The sequence below is a fragment of the Arvicola amphibius genome, chromosome 10, assembly GCF_903992535.2.
Source record: "Arvicola amphibius chromosome 10, mArvAmp1.2, whole genome shotgun sequence".
NCBI lineage: Eukaryota > Metazoa > Chordata > Mammalia > Rodentia > Cricetidae > Arvicola > Arvicola amphibius.
The window spans coordinates 118,085,658-118,105,798 of NC_052056.1; positions in this window are offsets into that span (position 1 = coordinate 118,085,658).

The following is a 20,141-nucleotide window of genomic DNA, read 5'->3' on the forward strand; positions in this document are numbered from 1 at the left end:
CACCCCATCCCTCCCTCCCTCCCATCCACCCACCCAACCACCCATCCCTCCCTCTCTCCCTCCCTCCCTCCCATCCATCCATCCATCCCACCCACTCATCCATCCATCCATCCATCCATCCATCCATCCCACCCACTCATCCATCCATCCATTTATCAATACATCTATCAAACATCCATCCATCCATCCATCCATCTGTCTTTTCTTCCTTCCCTTTCTCTTTTTCTCCCCATCCCTCCATCCTTACAGTCATCAATTTATTGATTAGTCTACCCCATCAACCCATCCATAGATCAACCTCATATTTGATCTGCCCTCATATGATTTTACCCTTCTGCTCACTCTTCTTTCCTCCCCCTTTCTCCTTCCCTCTAATTCTGCCCCCTTCTTCCCTCCCCCTCGCACAGTCGGAGCCCACCCTCAGTGTGGCCCTCCTTGCACGGAGGAACCCTCGACATCTTGTAGTCTCCTATCCCAGCTGCTCCCTTTCCATGACTGGAGTGTTACAGCGCCTGTCTGCGGTGCCCCGAGGAAGCCAGCCAGAGGAAGAAAAGAAATCTGTTTCTGCTTTGCCCTACACGAACTCTCTTTGCCAAGAACGTCTCTTATAAACACTTCCAGCTCTGGACAATGCCAAGACTTTAGAGCGACTCCTTTCAAAGTCAAGAGACAGTCTTGAGTGCATACCTGGCACTCATCGACCTGCATCCAAGAGGAAGTTGAAGTGGGGTGCTAATGGCATGACTCAGGCCAGTCTCAGGGTCTCTCTTCTCTACTTAAACCTGGCATGAGCGGGGGATTATTGGGCAACTCTGAATTTCTAAAGTTCAGATACAACTTTCTGGTTCAAGAGACTTTGGGCTGGAGATGTAGCCCAACGCATAGAGCTTGCTACTGTCTGACCTGTTCAGACTAGCCTCATGTCCCTAGCATATTGACATGTATGTAAGAACATGCATATGTGCAGGTGCATGAGTGCACATACATGCAGAAGCTGACGAATATCCTTGGATATCTTCCTTGGTCACGCTCTGCGTTTTATATGGAGGTGGGGGTTTCTCATTTGACTCAGAGTTTGTTGACTTGGTTAGCCTAGCTACTCAGCTTGCTCAGGGATCCCCTGTCCCTCTGTTCTGAGCTCTGGGGTTTAGGTATGCTGTTTCCCTGGCCTGCTTTTTATGTGTGTGTTTGGGAATCCAAACTCTGGCCCTCACACTTATATAATGAGCACTTTATTACCTGAGCCCTTCCTCAAGCTGTGAGCCAAAAGGATTTCCAGCCACTTTTAGATAGCCCCTAGGAGCAAAATCACCCTGGGCTGAGACCCACTAGTCTGAGCCAAGCTCAAGGTAACCAGAAAGACAGTACCAGGGGCATATACTTCTCTGCTAATATTCAGGAGCATCACAGTCATGGCCACTAAACTCCTTACAACAGGCATTGTGCATGTGGCCATGAGCCATATTAACTTTCACGGTGTCCCCTGCAGACTGTGATGGTGGTCATCTGTTGACACTGACTATGGCCTTGACTTCCACAGGTCAAGGGCAAAGGTTCTTCTCTGTGGCTGCATGCAGGAAATTTTAAAATTCACCACCCCAGGCACAGCCTAGCTTCTTTCCATTTTGAGATGTTTTAGAGTTCCTAGTGTGGGGCCAAATGGAGAGCCCCTGACACGGAATGTCGTTGTGTCCAGGTCTGCACAAGACACACACTGTTTGCCTTTCTGGTTCCAGTACAGTAATAGCATCTCCTCTTTAAACTGTCTTGGTTCAGTAGTGGATGTGTGGTCACCTATCCTACAGCCCGGGCCATTTGTTAGCAGTCTTATTAGATAGGACACAAGAGCTGAGATCCAAAGAAATGGAGGCATTGGCTCAAAGATACCTTAGTAAAGGTCAGCACCAAGACTCACACCCAGATGCTGTCTCACCCTGGAGCCGCAGCTGCTGATGCCTGTGGCATCCGTGCCCTAGGCTGGTCTTGACAGAGGAGTCACCAGACTCATTAGGAATCTGAACTCTTAAGAAGAGTGTGAACCAGGAGGGCTGAGGCAGGAGAATTACTATGATACCAAGGCCAACCTGGGCTCCAGAGTGAGATCTAGTCTTAAAGGAGGTGACAGCTCAGTTAGTAGGGTGCTTGCCTCACAAGCGTGAGGACCTGAGTTCAGTCCCCAGCATCAGTGAAAAAGACTGCGCATGGTGGTTCACACTTGTGATCCCAGGACTGGGGAGACAGAGATGGGTCAGTTGCTAAGCTCAGGGGCCAGCGCAGCTAACTCAGCCCCAGGATGAGTGAGAGACCCCGTCTCGAAAGCAAGGTACAACACTTGATGTTGACCTTTGGTCTCTGCATGCACGTGCGACACACACGCACATACGCACATGCACACACACTACACGCACAGCCGCACAGAAAGACAGGAGAGTTGGTCTTGGGTAAGGGAAGTTTTTCTCCGGAATGAAGACATTCTTATTTTCTGCCCTCCTAAAATGTGTGTGCAGTTGGATGCCCCATCCCTTTTCCTTTCTGATGCCCTTTCTCTGCACTGGAAGGCAGGAGTGACGCTGCAGTCAGTCTAAGTGAGGTCTTGCTGCAATAACACACGGCTACCCTGCCTCAGTGGGCCCAGTGGTGCATGTCCACCCTGGGTGAGACATGGGGCTCTACACATCCTGGTCACTTGGTGTCCTGGCTCAGAAGGGATGCTAGGTTTTGTCCTCAGAGCATATTGGTTAGAACTAGCTATGTGACTCAGACAAAGGCAGGAGGGTGAATTAAGCCTTATGCTGTGTTCGGGAGCTTCCAGTGCATTCTCACAAACAGAATGACAGCCACCTGCATGGACTTTAAAGACAGCTTGGAAATTGCAGGAGAGCATCAGGGTGCAATGCCTGAGCCCAACTCTGTTATATTGGCGACCTTTGACCTCTCTTTCTAAAGTCACACACTCACAGGGGTACACACACACACACACATACACACATGCACACACACACAGTGTTTTGTCATTTTGTAACATTCTCTCCCTTAATTTTTCCGATCTGAAGTTTACAATTTTTTTTCAAATATGTGTTTTTCATGTTGAAAAATACCCTTTTGTAAGACTAAAACCGCTTTATTTCATAGAATTTTAAAATGTCTCTCCATTTTACCCGTGACTTTGGCAATCACCACTGTAATCATAAATCTTGAGGTGTTTCTGGGTCCCTTCATTTTCTGGCTACTGTAACAAAACGCAGGACAGAAGACGCTTATGAGACAGAAGGTTAGTTTGGGCTCACGGGTTCCCAGAGATTTCAGCCCATCGCAGCAGAAAGGTTTCGGGGTTAGAGTACTCTGTCAACCTGACACAGCCCGGAGTTACCTGAGGGAGCCTCGCTTGCCACATCCAGCTCAGCCTGTAAGCACGTCTATGGCAGGATGGGGGCCTATATTTGATTGGTGGTTGGGGGTGCCATTCCTGGGTAGGCGGGCCTGGGTTCTATAAGGGAGCAAGCTGAGTTATTAACTTCCTCCAGGATCTCACCCTCTGCTCCTGTTTCAGTTTCTCCCTCGACTTCCCTCAACGATACATTGTTACCCGAAATTGGGGGCTGAAATAAACCCTTTCCTCTCTAAGTTACTTCCGGTGTTTATCACAACAGCCTGAGAGTCCACTAGGGAGTGGGGGCATGGTGGGCAGGTCCAGCTCATACTGGTGGGAGCTGGTGGAAGGCCGGGAAGCAGAGAGCTGGGCAGGAAATGGACCCAGATATAACCCCTGGTGACCTACTGATGCCACAGAAGTCCCGTGTCTGACAGGTTTCACAGCCTCCCAAAACAGTGCGCTAGCTGGAGACGGGGTTTTCAGATACCTGAGCCTGTGGGGGACACCTTCCAGATCCTGTTTCTTTAGATCCGAGCCCTAGGAGGGGACCAACAGCTTGATTGATATAAATATTTAGGATAAATGTATAAATCGGCACTGGAAAATCCTAAAATTCCTCCTCCCCGTACCAGTTAATAGTCCCGCTACCAGTATTCAAGGGTGCTCTGCCCCACACCCCCAAGCTAGCTGTGGGCATCGGGTTGAGTCTTCTTCACCTCTGAGGAGAAGGACAATTTTTCCTGTGTGATCATCCGCTCACTGTAGAAAGTGGACCCCCCTCATTTGTTTAAGCTTTCATAGTCTTGCTGTTGAGAATTGTGAAAAATATTTGTAAAGTATATCCTTCTAATTGATTCATAGTTGTTTATTGTAATTCATTATAATCCTACACATGATATAATTAAAGTCTCTTTTTATAATTTATACAATTACACTTCAAGATAGCTACAATGAGCTCATAATTATGAATTCACCATTGTGAATTAAACCATGGCTCTCATAACTTACAGATAGATTCAGCTTTCTTAACTGGTATCTTTTTTGTTATTACTATATTTAGTTTTCAAAGTATTTTATGATGATGATGTGTAGATGTATGTGTGAACACCCAAGGAGGCCTTGTGGATGCCCTCGGGAGATGGGATGGGTGTGGCTACAAGCCCCTGCTTCATGAACCTGGAGTTGGGAGAGACACGAATGCGGGTCCCTTGAACTCTCCAGAGGAGGGTGCTTTGCTGAACCTGGAGGTGGGAGAGACACAAATGTGGGTCCCTTGTACTCTCTAGAGGAGGGTGGCTTTGCTGGCACTTTGAATTTGGACACCTGGGCCTAGACCACCACAGCAAATTCTCTGCAATGGAAGTGGGCTGGTCCATGATGCCACCACAGTCCTGGTGGGTGAATGCAGCGGCTGTCCTCAGAGCATCCAGGGTAAGGCACACTGGGGTCAGGGGTAGGAGACCTGGGGTCCGGCTGATCTTAGTGAGCCTGTTTATCCTGAAACAGAGCAGGGGCAAGCTTTGGGCACCACCTCTCCACAGAGACCATTTATACAACGGGTGAAGCAAGTCTGGAATGGGAGTGGTATTCCAAAGAGAAGGGGTGTCAGGGTGAACTGGGGCCCTCACCCTTCTAGAAGGATACAGCCTTCACTCAACTCCTGTAAACTGTTGCCAGGCGGGAATACAGCCCTAAGTTCTTGTTTTTCAAGAGAGGAGAGGAATCGGAAGATTTCTTTTCATGTAAAATCTGATTTTTGAATGCCTGCAATTGATTCCAAGCATGCCGTGGGCCGACCGCAGCAGTCCTGCAGGCCCAAAGCAAATTTGCATCACCCTCACCCCCAAGGCCTCTCTCCAAGCCCCAGAGAGCTCTGACTGAGATTCCCCCAAGCCTCAGAGTCCTGCCTCTGGCAATCCTGTGATGGCAGCCTGGGGAGGGTGGCCAGTCAGAGCTGGGGATAGCAACCCAGTGACAGAGGAGCCTTTCACATTGCAGAAGTGGATCGGGTTTTCTTTCCCTTCCTTATGAACTGCTGGGTTTCAGGTAGCAGACCGGTTCTCACTCTCAGCTCAAGCTCACTAGTCAGCCGTGGTTCCATGGTGCCCCATAAATCCTAAGCTGTTTCTATTATTAATAATCAGATCCAGCTGATGGTAGAAGCGCCCATGAAAAGCAGCTACAGCGGGAAGGCAGGGCTCGCAGGTCTCCCCATGAGCACAGTACTGGAGAATTCAGGTTTTTTTCATTGGCATAAGGGCTTGTACTCACGTTCACCCAGTAGGAGTTTACAGAACCCCTCCTGAGTGCTCCATTCCTGTGGGTACTGAGGACGTCCAGTGGTCCATAACAAAGGGCCTTCTTGACACCACAGGGTTGAATCTCGGGAGTGGGCACTCGGGAAAATAATTTGCCAAAGCAAGAAGAAATAGACATGGGCAGAGCAAGGGCTATGGAAGAGACACAGGGGGATCCAGATGATACTCCCAGTGGGACGGACACCTCATTTCCCTGACAAAGGATGGAACACACAAGGTCAGGCGTGTAAAGAGTTGAACAAAGGGCCTGGTTGGAGAGCCATGGAGCAGCCATGGGCTGGGGAGGCTGCAGCAGAGAGTCCGATCTCTAAGTGACTTTCCCAAAACCAACACCCTGTCTGAAAATTGGGGACCCGATGGGTCCTTTGACTTCTGAGACCTCAAGAATCTTGGGGGCCAGACTACATAGTGATTGTTTGGCCTTTGTCCATCCAAGCAATGACTCAAACAGTGATCCTGGGAGCTGCTGGAGGTGAATCCAGAACCACGCAATAGCTGGTGGCATCTCCATCCATATGGGCGGCAAGAAAGGTTTTCTCTTAGAGGAAGGCTATGCTCGTAGTAGAATGGTGTGGTCCATCAAGTGCAGCCGTCACATGCAGAATGGGTGTCTCCAATGTCACCTAGGCTCGGAGCACTGAACCGTGCGTGTGCTGGCAGTGCAGTGGCCGTGAGAAGTGTGAGGCCCAGATGAGGGGCTCAGAGGGAAGAGGAGGTGAGCAAGATGGCACGGAGACAGAAGGGAGGGGAAAGTGAAGAGAGAGAGAGAGAGAGAGAGAGAGAGAGAGAGAGAGAGAGAGAGAGAGATGAGTTTCAGGAGGCTTGGTTTGCCTTCTATTGCTCTCTCTCTCTCTCTGTGTGTGTGTGTGTGTGTGTGTGTGTGAGAGAGAGAGAGAGAGAGAGAGAGATGAGTTTCCGGAGGCTTGGTTTTTCTTCTATTGCTGTGTTAAGATCACCACCAGATACAGCTGGAGGCAGAAGGGTTGATTTGGTTGATTTGGTTGATTTGGCTCACGTTTGTCTCCATCTCACAGGTCATCACTAAATCAGGGCAGGAACCAGGAACTGATGCAGAGGCCAGAGAGGAAGCTGCTTCCTGGTTTGCTCTTCATGGCTTGCTCAGCCTGCTTTCTTACCCACTCCAGGATCACCAGCCCAGGGATGGCACTGCCCGTGGTGTGCTGTGCCCTCTCACGCCAACCATCAGTCAAGAAAACACCCCACAGTCTTGCCTACAGACAATCTGATGGAGGCGTTTTTATCAACTGAGGTTCCTTCCTCCCAGATGACTATGGCTTGTGTCAAGTTGATAAAAGAAATAATAATAACTGCCAGGCGGTGGTGGTGCACGCATTTAATCCCAGCACTTGGGAGGCAGAGGCAGGAGGATCTCTGTGAATTTGAGTCCAGCTTCGTCTACAGAGTGAGTTCTGGGAAAACCAAGGCTGTCACACAGAGAAACCCTGTCTCAAAAAGCAAGCAAACAAAAACCAGAAAGATGAGAAGGAAGGAAGGAAGGAAGGAAGGAAGGAAGGAAGGAAGGAAGGAAAGATGGAAGGAAGGAAGGAAGGAAGGAAGGAAGGAAGGAAGGAAGGAAGGAAAGATGGAAGGAAGGAAGGAAAGATGGAAGGAAGGAAGGAAGGAAGGAAGGAAGGAAGGAAGAGAGTGAGGGGGGAGGGAAGGAGGGAGGGAGGGAAGAAGGGAGGGAGGAAGGGAGGAAGGGAAGGAAGGAAAAAGGAAACAGAAAGAGTACAGGTAGGAGACAAATGACATTTAATAGGAATAGAGATAGGACATGTGGTCATTTGGGGGATATTCCTTGGCAATGAACCCGATAACATTTTCTGAAAGATGGAGCACACTGAGGCATCATGGTTCATCTTTAGTTCCAGTACCTGGAAGGCAGAGGCAGGCAAATCTCTGTGAATTTGAGGACAGCCTGGTCTGCGTACCAAATTCCAGGTCAGCCAGGGTTATATAGTAAGATCCTAACCAATGCCAATAACAGCAACGAAAGACCACAGGTGACCAGAGGAGCTGGGGAAACCATTCCTGATGGTTCCCCAAATGCGTCCTCTGTCTTTATCTCACCAGACCTGATGAAATTCCATGCTTAGTCCTCAGCAGCTCCTGGGAGGTTGTGCCTCAATTTTATGGCCAGAAAGAGACATTCTTAAGTGATGGGAGTGGAGCTCGAGACAGAAGCAGCTTCCACAGGAGACCGTGAAGCCTCTCTGCTGGGTTGTGCGGCTCCCCCTGTTCACATCAACGCCTTTTCCAAGGCTGATTGTGAAGTCGGGGGGTCCGGTCCATTCCCCCATGCTCTGGGTGAGAGACTGGGTTGGTGTAGCCCGGCTGGGTAAATCCTGAAATGTCAGATGGTGTCAAGGCTCCCCAGGCAGAGATCACCAGGGCAGACCATACCTCTGGAACCCGCTCTGCGAGGTGAATCTCACCAACCCTTTGAATATCACCTCAGATCTCTGTGTCTCCCCCCTTCCCCCGCCCCACTCCTCTGATGGCTTCTAACTTTCCACTTGTGACAGTTTCGGTGATATCCTATGACAGGGGGAATATGCAGCCACAGGGATGCAGCGCAGTGCCCGGGAAATGTCACCTCCAATTGATGTCACCGAGGAGAGAGAAGCAATTAAGGCGCTAGCTCACTCTTGAAGCTCTGGCTCCAGGCTGACTGTGGGGGGTAGAAAGGAAGATGGAGGAGGGAAAGCAGGGAAGGCTTGGGAACCGGCGGGAGGGATGGAAGGGGCTGGAAACAGGGCAAGGAGGGGAGAGGGGTGCATTTCCCAGCACGAGGGGAGCAGGCCCAGAGGAAGCCTGTGTTCAGTGAATCAGAGACCATGATGTGTCAGAGGTCACACAGTCTCTCCCTGCAGGTACATGGGACTACCAGCTCTAGCGTGTGACAGGCATTTCACAGTTCCCAGTGGAGTCCCTTCGTGGCCACTGCTTGGCTGCCCACTCTCTGTAAGAACACCGTACACAATGACTTGTTGACTCGGCTGACCAAAGACTCAGTCTCTTGGACTTCCCTCAGGATGGCTGTGATGGGCCAACCCAGCTCATGAGCCCCTTGTTAGAGAGACCAACACCTTCGGTTGTCTCATAGCTCGAATATGCAATATTTCATCACCATAGGCGCCTATATTGAAGATTGGTCCTCAGCTAAGTGGTACCAGTGTGGAGGGTTCTGGAAAATAAGGGAAGTGGAAACTATTTGGAGGACACAGGCCAACGGGGGCATGGCTTTGAAGGTTGCGTACTGTCTCCAGTCCCCTCTTCTCTTTCTGTTTCTGGTCAGGAACAAGGTGACACTCCTTCCTCCCTACACTCTCATTCTTTCTCTGGTATCTGTTTTGCAGCTGACCAAATGACCAACTCACGCAAGTCTAGACAACACTCAAGCTGTCCTGCTGGCAGCTCCCTGTGGGGTGAGTGGACACGGATAGGCCCATCTTTGCCCAAAAGCTGACGACTTGTGGTTTAAGACAAAGGCCAGCAGCTCCAACAAAGGGCAAAATACTTGTGACCCAGGAAAGTGTTTTCTGTCTTGTGTAACATGCTAATCATGAATGGTCTGCTTGTACATCCACTCCACAGCGATGGTCATCCTCAGTGGCTTCCATCTTTCCTCTGCTTGTGAGCTGGGCGGTCATCTTTGCTCTAAGATGGCTGCTGTGGCTAACACATGATGCCCGAATTCTAAGCAGTGGGGAGAGGGCATGTTGAATTCAGTCTCTCCCTTTTAAGGATTTATCCGATCCTTCTTTTGACTTCCCATGGGCCATCACTTAGTTCTGTAGACAGCTCTGTAGACAACTTGTTCTTAGATACGAAAGATCAGTTCCAAAGAAAGAGGGAGAGTGGCTGGGGAGGGCAACTGGTTATTTCTGGATCGATGAGGACCTGACCAATGGGAATCCAGCCATAGACTGGTATGGAGCTTGTGGGGTAACCTGTGGCCAAATGTGACTTCTTGTGGACTAAGATGCTACAAAAGAGAATACGTGGCATTGGGGAAGAGAAAATGACAGAGTAGGCAGGTTGTGAAGGAGGAAGAGGCAGAGAGTGAGGTTATCTCTTGAGGTATTTCTATCAGTTCTTAGTTCTTAGCATGAGTCTTGTACCTGGCAAGTGAGATCCTGGAGTAGACATAACAGGAACCTAACTCAGGCAGTCATGGCAGCTATGAGATGGGGTAGATGGATTTGTCTTTGGGCCACCAGCTTACAAAAAATGACACAGAGACTTGTTATTAATTATGAAAGCTCAACCTATAGCTCAGGTGTGCCCCACTAGCTCTTACACATTAAATTAACTCATTTATATTCATCTACGTTTTGCCTCATATTTTTTTTTAACCTCTCTTCCATTTTGAACCTCCTGATTACTCTCTGTGTCCTCTGGCATCTCTCCTGTGCCCAGATTCATCTCCTTTTTCTCTCTCTCTCTGCCCGGAAGTCCCGCCTAGCTTCTTTCTGCCTAGTGATTGGACATTCAGCTCTTTATTGAACCAACCAGAAGGTGCCTTGTCAAAGACACTTCTTCACAATGTACAAAAAAGATTGTTCCACATCAAAATGGAGTCAGGAGTATCTAGAGAGACTTCAGAAATGGGACATTTGGCAGATCAATAACGGTTTCAGTGATGCAGGTCTCAGAGGAGATTCTCCACCCCATCACCTACATTTGTGGCTTCAACCTCAGGATGCCCGACTCCTCTCATGGTGACAACATGGCAGCCAACAGCCATGCATTCCTACATTGAACCTGCAGTGGGGATTGAGAGAGAGGAAATTATTGGTATCCACATCCTATCTACCAGATTGGACCAATTAAAAAAGTATGTTCTGGGGCTGGAGAGATGGCTCAGTGGTTAAGAGCGCTGCCTGCTCTTCCAAAGGTCCTGAGTTCAATTCCCAGCAACCACATGGTGGCTCACAACCATCTGTAATGGGGTCTGGTGCCCTCTTCTGGCCTGCAGGCATACACACAGACAGAATATTGTATACATAATAAATAAATAAATATAAAAAAAAAAGTATGTTCTTCCTGGGTTCACACAGGGTACAAAGTGACTAGACAGAGGGCCCTTCACATCTGCAGATGGAATGGGGGAAATGGGGATAAAATTAGGTTCTTTTGGGTTTCTACTGAAAAACCTACAGTTTCTACATACCTACATTTTTTTTTTCCTGAGTTGGCCAAAGAGTGTTTCATTCTTGAAACACAGAAGGTATAACCCATGACCATGAGAATACTCAAAGGCGAGACACTCCTCAATTGCGAGAGGATGGAAGGAGGGAAAAAAGGGAGAAGATTTGGTTGTATGTCCCAGCGAGGTGCCAAAATGCAGAGGGACAATTAGTGTGATGGAGAGGTATCCAGGCTTCGAGTCACAGGAGCATCTTGGGAAGAAACCCAGAATGCTCCAGCAAACCCTCAGACGACCAGATGGTGAGCCATCCAGAGAAGAATGAAGAATCCTATCCAGCATGCAAGAGTGGCCACAGCATGGCAACAATTACCAGACCGGAAACGAAGACCCAAGCAATGGCCAAGCGTCCTCGAAGGATAGGCTGGCTGGTGGTAGCACACCTCTGAGACTATCTAGGGCCCTGACTCCTTGACATCACTGAGATACTTGGTCTTCCTGATGGTTAGTATTGTTGGTCAGCTTGACAGGACCCAGAATCACCATGGAAACAAACCTCTGTCCATGCCTATGAGAAAGCATTTTTGATTATGTTAATTGATACAGGAGTACCCAACTTAATGGCGGCTGACACTGTCCCATGGACCTAATGAAGAGGAGACAGTGAGCTGAGCACCAGCGTTCATCTTACCTGCTTCCTGACTGTGGGTGCCATGTGACCAGCTGCCTCATGTTCCTGCCAGTGCACCCTCCCCACAGCAATACACTGTCACCTTTATCTGTGAGCCTTGCCTTCTTTAAGGAGGTTTTGTGAGGCACGGTGGCACAGCAGCAACACAGGTAACAGGGATACAAGGATGGCGAGCTCAGTCAGCAAAACACCTGCCTTCTCAGCATCACAATCTGAAGTGGATCCCCAGAAGTCATGTAATAAGGCTGGGTAGGTTAGCACGGCTGTAGTCCTGGTACTGGAGAGGAAGAGGAAGTTGTTGTGTCCTTGGAGTTTGCTGGCCAGACAGCCTAGAGAGAGACACTGCCTCAAAAAGCAAAGGTGAACAGAGCTTAAGAGGAACACTCAACATCATTAGGGATGCACATGCACATCCGTAGACACGCGTGCACACGCACGCACACATGTACGCACACATGTGCACATGTACACATGTGCATGAATATACATGAAAGAAAACTTGCTAGTACAGTGTTATGAAAGAACTTTCTTCCTTAATTATTCTCTGTGCTTTTGCAGAGTGCTCTGTCCTATGACCCTCTACGAGATGGGTGGAATGTGTCCCTGGTTCTCCAAGGAGCAGCTTGATTGGACGGTAAAGATCGGTCTCTGAAATGGAGGGAGACCCAACATGGTTTCTCATTCAACCAGCCAGATGACTGCAAAGACTCTGTCCCTTCTCCAGAGCCTCAGTTTTCTTGTGTGCAGTGGAGAAAATCGCATGTGCTGAGATGGATAATTCCCAGGTCAGAAATCACAGACACAACAGATCCAGGGTGCCGCTGTTTGGAGGGGAATCTTGACAAATGCCTCTCACTGTGTTTCCTCCTGTCTTCAGGACCACGGAGATGTTTTGTTCCCCGCAACACCTCCATCATGCCCTTGTATTCATCTATGACTGTCTGGAACCACCGTGCTGGGGAAGGGCCTTGTGTTGACCTGGTTTCCTTTTCTCTTCCTCTTCCTCCTCTTCCTCCTCCTCTTCTGTCCTGGCTGCTTCTCCACCTTTTCTTCCCCTCCCAACTCCTCTCCCTTCTGCTACCCCCTCTCCTCTCTCCTCCTCCTTGCAGCAGTGAGGATGAAGTCTAGGGCCTCATGCAGGCTGGGCAAGTACTCTACCATTGACTGATATTCCCAGCCCTCTGTTTAACTTTACTTTTTGAGATGATATCTTACCAATGTTGCCTCAAACTGACTGTAGCTCTGGAACAATGTGTGATTCTCAGCCTCCCAAGTAACTGATTTTGAAGGCCCTTGCCATCAACCCTGGCTTCTCTTCTATCTTCTTTGACTCCGTATTTTACTCACATGGCCCAGGATAGTCTCAACCTCATCACCTTCGTGCCTCAGTCTCCCCAGATGCTGGAGAGACACATGCTGGCAGCCATGCCCACCAGATCTAGAGCTTTATTTTTCTCCTCACCCTGGGTCTCTCGAGGTCTTTGCCCAATGGCTCATGTGTGGACGGGATGAAGCAGCTCATGGAACTCGAAGGCAGATCTACCCTGGGTGTCTATGAATACATTTCTTTTGATCAAGCCATAGCTGGCGAAGGGTAAAGGAAACAGAGGGAGCAAGGAGGTCATTTGAAATCACCATCCTTTGCAGATTTTATACCCCATCTGGTCTCTCCTGCTGAGAAGCCGGCTGGGCACACAGACCTGAAAACCCATGCCAGACGACCAACTAAGTCCCAGAAGTCAGCTCCTGATGCTATTTGGCAACCTCAGGCCTCTCTGGGCCAAGGGTTTAGTGCCAAGTATAATTGTGATTTACACCCCATACCCCTTTGGGTGCAAAATGGTTTTGATTAGATGCATACCATGTTTATTAAGCCCTGCACAAGGCAGGCTGAAGGCTTGGCTTCTCTGCCGTAAGAGGGAGGGAGATTTACACGGCTCCCTGCAGGATTCATTTAATCTCTCGGGGATTTACTGACCTTCAATTAGAACTGTTAAGTACTGTTTACACGGTCCCTAATTCATACAAGACCCACGTAAGACTGGCTTTTGCTTTCATTAAGGACTTGAATTGGGAAAATAAAATGCAAAAGGTCTCTGCCAAGAAAGATGTGATTGGGGAGCGGGGAAGTAAATGCAAAAGAATAACAGAAATCAGAAGCCGTTAGTAACCAAAAGTCTTGCTTGCTTGTTATTTAGTGCAGGAAAAAAAAAGAATGCACTTTTAGAACAAGTTTAAAAACTAGCAGACAAAGTCACCCGGTATGAGAGAGTTGGGACAGAGAGGAGATTTAGTTTTAAACTCTTTCTAATAGAACTGAGAGAAGAAAATTCCCTGGAAATCTTTTCTATTGTGAAAAGTTAGAAATTCCCTTTGACCATCAGAAGGCAGAGCGTCTTGTTTCCTCCGGGAGTGAGCTAGCCAGATGAAAGTCTTTCCAGGAGTCCTCAAACCTGGGATCCCTAGGGGCCGTGTGGAAAGCCGGGGCTATACCAAACACAAAGCATCATCCACTGGTGTTAGTCAAACACCGAGGAACAGTGAAAGTGTGTGTGTGTGTGTGTGTGTGCAGGTATGTGTGTGTGTGCGCGCACACGTGTATATGTGTATATGTGTGTGTCTGTGTGTATGTGTGTGTGCGTGTATGTGTATGTGTGTGTATGTGTCTCTGTGTGTGTGTATGTGTGTGTGTCTGTGTGTCCGTGTGTATATGTGTGTATGTGTGTGTATGTGTGTTTGTGTGTGTCTCTGTGTGTGTGTATCTGTATGTGTGTGTTGTGTATGTCCACAGGGCCCATACTGGGTGTTTCCTCAGCTGTTCTTCACCTGGGATGGTTTGAATGAGAAAATGTTCCCCATGGGTTCACATATTTGAACACTTGGTCCCTGGTTAGTGACACTGTTTGGGGAGATTGTGGGACTTCGCTGGCAGAAATATGTCTCTGGGAGGATTTGCCCTTACCCTACTTCCAGTTCCCATCCTCTCAGTTTCCTGGCATGCCAGCCACCTATGATTGGCCAGCATCCTGCTCAGGTGTCTGCTTCCATGCCAACCTGGTCATTCTGGACTCGAGCCTTTGAGGACCACTAGCCATAAGTTGTTTTGGACATGCTGTCTTATCTCAGCAGCAGAATGGCAGAGAACACATCACCTTATTCTGCGAGACAAAATCTCTCACTGGCTCTGATATTCACTGTCAGCGTTAGATGAGTTGGCCAGGACCAGCTTCCTGTTTCCGCTTCCCCAGCAATGGATTTACAGGTTATGTGCCACTGTTCTGCCTTTAGAAAATATGCTTTGCAGTTTGTTAGGAAACACAATAACACAGGATCAGAAATCACGAACCCAAATGCTCACAGTGGACAACAAGCCTAAGATTCAGGAAATCTGGTGTGGGCTGGGAGCAGTCATGAGTTTGTGGTCCATCTGAGAGACACCCCTCCCATGCTGTAGGCACTGCAAAGATGGCTGGGCTGGTTATTAGAAACAGTCATGTTCTCTCTTGGAGAAGAGCCCTATGCAAATGGCTTGGAGTCACAGTCTTCTGCTGGGAGAAGTCGTTTTCAGTTCTCTGACACATCGTACACATTGCTTTCAATTTCAGCCTTGGAAACAGAACACTGAAGCTGTGACAGCCCCAGGGTGGGTACAGCAAATTCAACCACAGGAGAGTGAGATAATAAGAATCATGGCCAACGATGAGACTCAACAGATGTGCCGAGAGCCTTGTTTCTGTCACAGTCCCCAAAGTCCCCAATTGTCCTATGTGGTTGTCACGATGACCCTAGTGTGACGTGACAGCCCGGGGAAGGGCGAAGTCACTAGGGTAGGTCACACAGACATGGAGTGGCAAGTCAAGCGTCCCATGCAGTCCAGTAACCCAGAGCCTGTTTTCTAGCTCTGGAGGACCATCAGGCAGGGCTGGGCTTGGGATGGAAACTTCTCTTTATTCTATCAGCTTCTTTTCCGTTCACAGTGGAAGCCTGGGGGATCGCTGCGGCTTCATAGGATTCTACCTGCCAGTGACCCTTCCCCTGGAGTGAATTATTCTCTAAAAGGTGCAGAGTTTGGCTGTCAGGGGTGAAGCTATATCCTAAGACCTACCGACAAGAGTGCCACACTTGGGTCTGTGTCTCCATTGTTCCAGGGGGGCAGAAGAATTTCAGCACTAGGGGGACAGAGAGCTGGATTGTTGACTGACATGACCTAAGCTTCTTGCATTTTCTTTTCCCGTCTTTCATGTGTGTGGTGTGTTTTATGTGCATGTGTGCTTGTGTACATGTGTGCGAGTATGTATATGCACTTGTACTTGCGTGTGGAGGCCTAAGTTGACGTCTGTCCAGAACTGTCCTCATTTGCCCTTTCTTTGTCTTCATTGGTGGAGGCTCTCTCAATCAAACCCAGAGCTCACTGATATGACTAGTATTCACTGGTGGAGGCTCTCTCAGTCAAACCCAGAACTCACTGATGTGACTAGTATTTACCGGTAGAAGGTCTCTCAATCAAACCCAGAGCTCACTGATATGACTAGTATTCACTGGTAGAGGGTCTCTCAGTCAAACCCAGAGCTTAATATAACTAGTCTTTCTAACCAGCTTGGCCCGGGGCTCCCCTGTCTCTTGCTTCCAAGACCAAAATAGCAGGTGGCTGTCATAGCTGCTCTTCCTTTCTGTGGGTTTGGGGATGTGAGCCACAGTCTTCATGCTTGTGTGCCCAGCGCTTTAACCACGTAGCTATCTCTCTACCACTACTTCTTTTTAATTGTGGTTAATACCCCACAGCACCGTGGTATCTTTCCTCCTAAATCTTTAAGTGTGTTGTGTCTATTGTTAACTGAAGTGTGTAGTGGAATTCTAGAAGTTTGCCCTCCTGTACAAATGAATCCAGACCCTTTAAACACCATTCCATCTTCCCCATCCCCAGCTCCTGACATTTGGCTATTTTATATAAAGGTATTTATTGATTTGTATTTCTTTTGTGCAGTGTTGGAGATGAAACCCGGGAGACAAAACTTCTTGAATGCCAGACAATTGCATTGTCCCGAGTTGATATAACTCAGGGTTATTCATGTTGTTGTGTTCGTCAAAGGCTCCTTCTCTGTCAAAACTAATAGCCATTGTGTAAGGAGACCAACTTTTCTGGATCTGCTCAGTCATGCCCGGATACATCTGTTCTCTCCCCCTCTTGACTGTTATATACAATACCTTGTGAGGACTGTATTAGCATGTGTATGTCTTCTTTGCAGTCTTATTCTCTGCCCAGTTTTAATGGGGTCATTGGTTTATGCTCACTCTTGGGATATCTGGCTTCTTCTTGTCTTTCAGATTATTGACTGCTTATTAAATGTAGGACTCCTCACCATTTCTCCCCCCGTATAGCTGTACAGGGCACTTTAGTTCAAGGCAGTCTATGTGCCTGGGGTTGAATATGTTGTTGGGGCTTTGGGTAGCTCAATTCAGGAAGTCATTGCCAATGACATTAACATTGACCAGATAAATTGTATAGGATTGCTTATGTATTTATTTAGTTGTTTATTGAGACGGAGCATGTCTCATATATCCTAGGGTAAACTCCTACTTGCTATATAGCCAAAGATGACTAAAGACTCCCCATCCTCTTGACCGCCAGGAGTATAGGCATTCACCGCCTCACCTGGTCTATACGGTGCTAGGGATAAACTCAGGTCTTCAAGCTCGCTGTGACCAGCTGAGGTACAACCCCATCCCTGAAGAGAATTACTGATATTCAGACTTTCCTATCTCTGTCTTGGGTGGTATAAGGTCTGTGTCTGAAGTTGAGTTCTTCTAGAAACAACTAGGATTTGATGCCAGATTAATGATGTGAAGCAGCCCTTGTGGGGGAGCAAAGTTGTGAAAAGATTGAATTAATAAGCAAATCAGAACTGTGGGCAATTGGGGCTTCATCCTAATGCATTGTGGTCTGAATCTGTAATGTCCCCCAAGGGTTCATGTTCTACATACTCATTTCCAAGTTGGCATCTGTTTTGGGGAGTCTGTGTACCCTTTAGAAGGTGGGGCACAAATGGAAGAAATAGGTCGCTAGGGGCAGGCTTTTGGAGTCTAGCTGGACTTCTGTTTCTCTTCCTACCCTCTGCTTCTTGGTCCACCATGATGTGAGGAGTCCTTCTGTATGCTGCTGCCACGAACTCCTCCATGCCTTTCCCTCCATAGACTGAAGCCATGAATCAACATACATCTTTCTTCCCTTATATTGTTTAAGTGCTGGCATCTGTCAGTATTTTGGTCACATCAAGGCAAAAATAACAAATACAGAACTGCTTAGCATCGCTGGATAAGATACAAGATATCAGATGTGTTTGAACTCCAGTTAGTAAAACAGGCACTCAGTACAAGCCTGTGCCGCATACCGTGTGGGCTCTTCCTCTTCTAATCATGTATGTGTTGCTAACATTTGCTGTGTTTTCATTTGACCTAATGACCTATATATACTTTGAGACACTGGGAAGATGGCAGACAGGGTGGTTCAGCTATGCTTTGTGGCAAGTGGGGAGCAGGATCAAGGGTCACTCCCAACTCGTTACCCGCCCACCCCTCACTGCCCTGTGTGTCTGCTGTGGCTCCTTTGGGCGAGGAAAGGAAGCCAGAGATGCTTGGTCCTCCAGCGCCATCGTTCAGTCAGGGGTGTGAGACTGTGGGACTCTTCTGTAGCGGGCATTCTCTCGGCCCATGACCTGGAGCTATTTAGCCTGATAGATGTGATGCTTCTTGTCTGCCCACAGGACCTCGTATAAGGGAGAAGGGAGGGTGGTTGCTCTCTCTTGGGTGGTGAAGAATGGGTCAGGCGGCATGAAGCAGCGTGTGATCAGTGATTGGTTTCCAGTTTTCCAAGGACTCTGCAACTAGATTTACCACATCCTGCATTCGTGAGTATATTTTCCCCTTTCACATCTTAATAAGTCCCTGATACCCCTTAAGCAGATGCACGTGGGTTTGTCCTAACACGCTTCCTTCGCCTTGACCAGCCTTGGCTTACAGACATGGCAGGGTCACATCATGCACACTGTAGATGAGGCACCACAGCGTCTCCAGTCTTCCAGCAGCCAGCAGCCAAGGGTTATAGGGCCAACCACTCAAGGTGGTTCTGTCCCCTGCCCATGACTGAAGGGTTTCCTTGTTCAGTCCTTATGGTCGCTGAAGATCAGTCTGTGCGGCGCATGGCCTGGTTGGGCTGGAGCTTCAGGCTCTTGTACAGTCTGTGCTACAAACCCAGGCTAGGTGGCAAATGCACCAACTGTCACAGGCTTGCCCTTTCCGGGTACTTCCCGTGCTTATGCAGTGAATAAGAATGGTCCCTATTGTCCCTGTGGCATGAGACGACAGAGAGATGAGACACACTGTGACCGATCCCAAGAGCTGACTTGTCTCTCCCACATGTTCCTGCTCTTTGCACATCAGTGTGCATGTGTATGTGTGTGTATGTGTGTGTGTATACTGTGTATGGTGTGTGTTTGTGGTATGTGTGTAGTGTGTATGTGTGGTGTGTGTGGTGTGTGTGGTGTGTATGTGTGGTGTGTGTGTGCTATGAGTGTATGTGGTGTGTGCTGCATATGTATGTGGTGTGTGTGTGGTGTGTAAGTGTGTGATGTGTGCCTATAGTGTGTGTGTGTGTTATGTATGTGTGTGGTGATTATGGTGTGTGTGGTGAGTATGGTATGTGTGGCGTGTATGTGTGGTATGTGTGGTGTGTGTGGTATGAGTATATGTGCGTGGTGTGTATGTGTGGTGTGTGTGAAGTATGTGTGTGGTATGCATGTGTGTATGTAGTGTGTGTGGTATGTGTTTGTGGTATGTATGTGTGGTGTGTAGTGTATGTGTGTATAAATGTGTGTGTTGTGTGTGTGGTATGAGTGTGTGATGTGGTATGTATATGATGTGTGTGTGTAGTGTGTGTATGTTTGTGTGCCTGTGTGTATGCATGTGTGCATGGTGTATGTGTATCTGTGCATATGTGTGCAAATGTATGTGTTTATGTGTGAGTACATGTGTATGTGTGTCTATGTGAGTATGTACTGCTTCTCCATCATCCTAACTAGACCCGAGAGCAGCAATCCCAAACATAAGATAACTCGATAGGAGCCATGAGCCTCATGAGCTGGGTGGACTCTTGTTTCCATGACCTGGAAGCGGGCTTTGCTCATCTCTGGACAGTCAGTTCCAGACGGGGCTGGCAGGGCCCACCCCAGTGGATTAGGAGCGCTGTTTGAGGAGTTTGAGCACAAGATATAGAAGGCAGGAAGGGATTCCAGAAAAATACTACTGGAAGGGAAGTGAGAAAAGGAGATAGAAGGCAGCACAAGCTGGGCCATAGGGCTCCATGGTACCCAAGGCTCCAGCAGCTGGAGTGGCATTTGTCACTCGAGGGCCACGCCCCGACGATAAAGCCCTCCAGCTGTGCAGCCACAGACATGCTCTTCTCCAGCCTCCCATTGGCTGCTATCAGTCACCTGACCCAACACACACACATAACATGACATCAGATGGCTCTGCTTCCCTAGAAATGGAGGGAAAGCCCCACTAACACGGAGGGGAAACTGAGCCACAGAG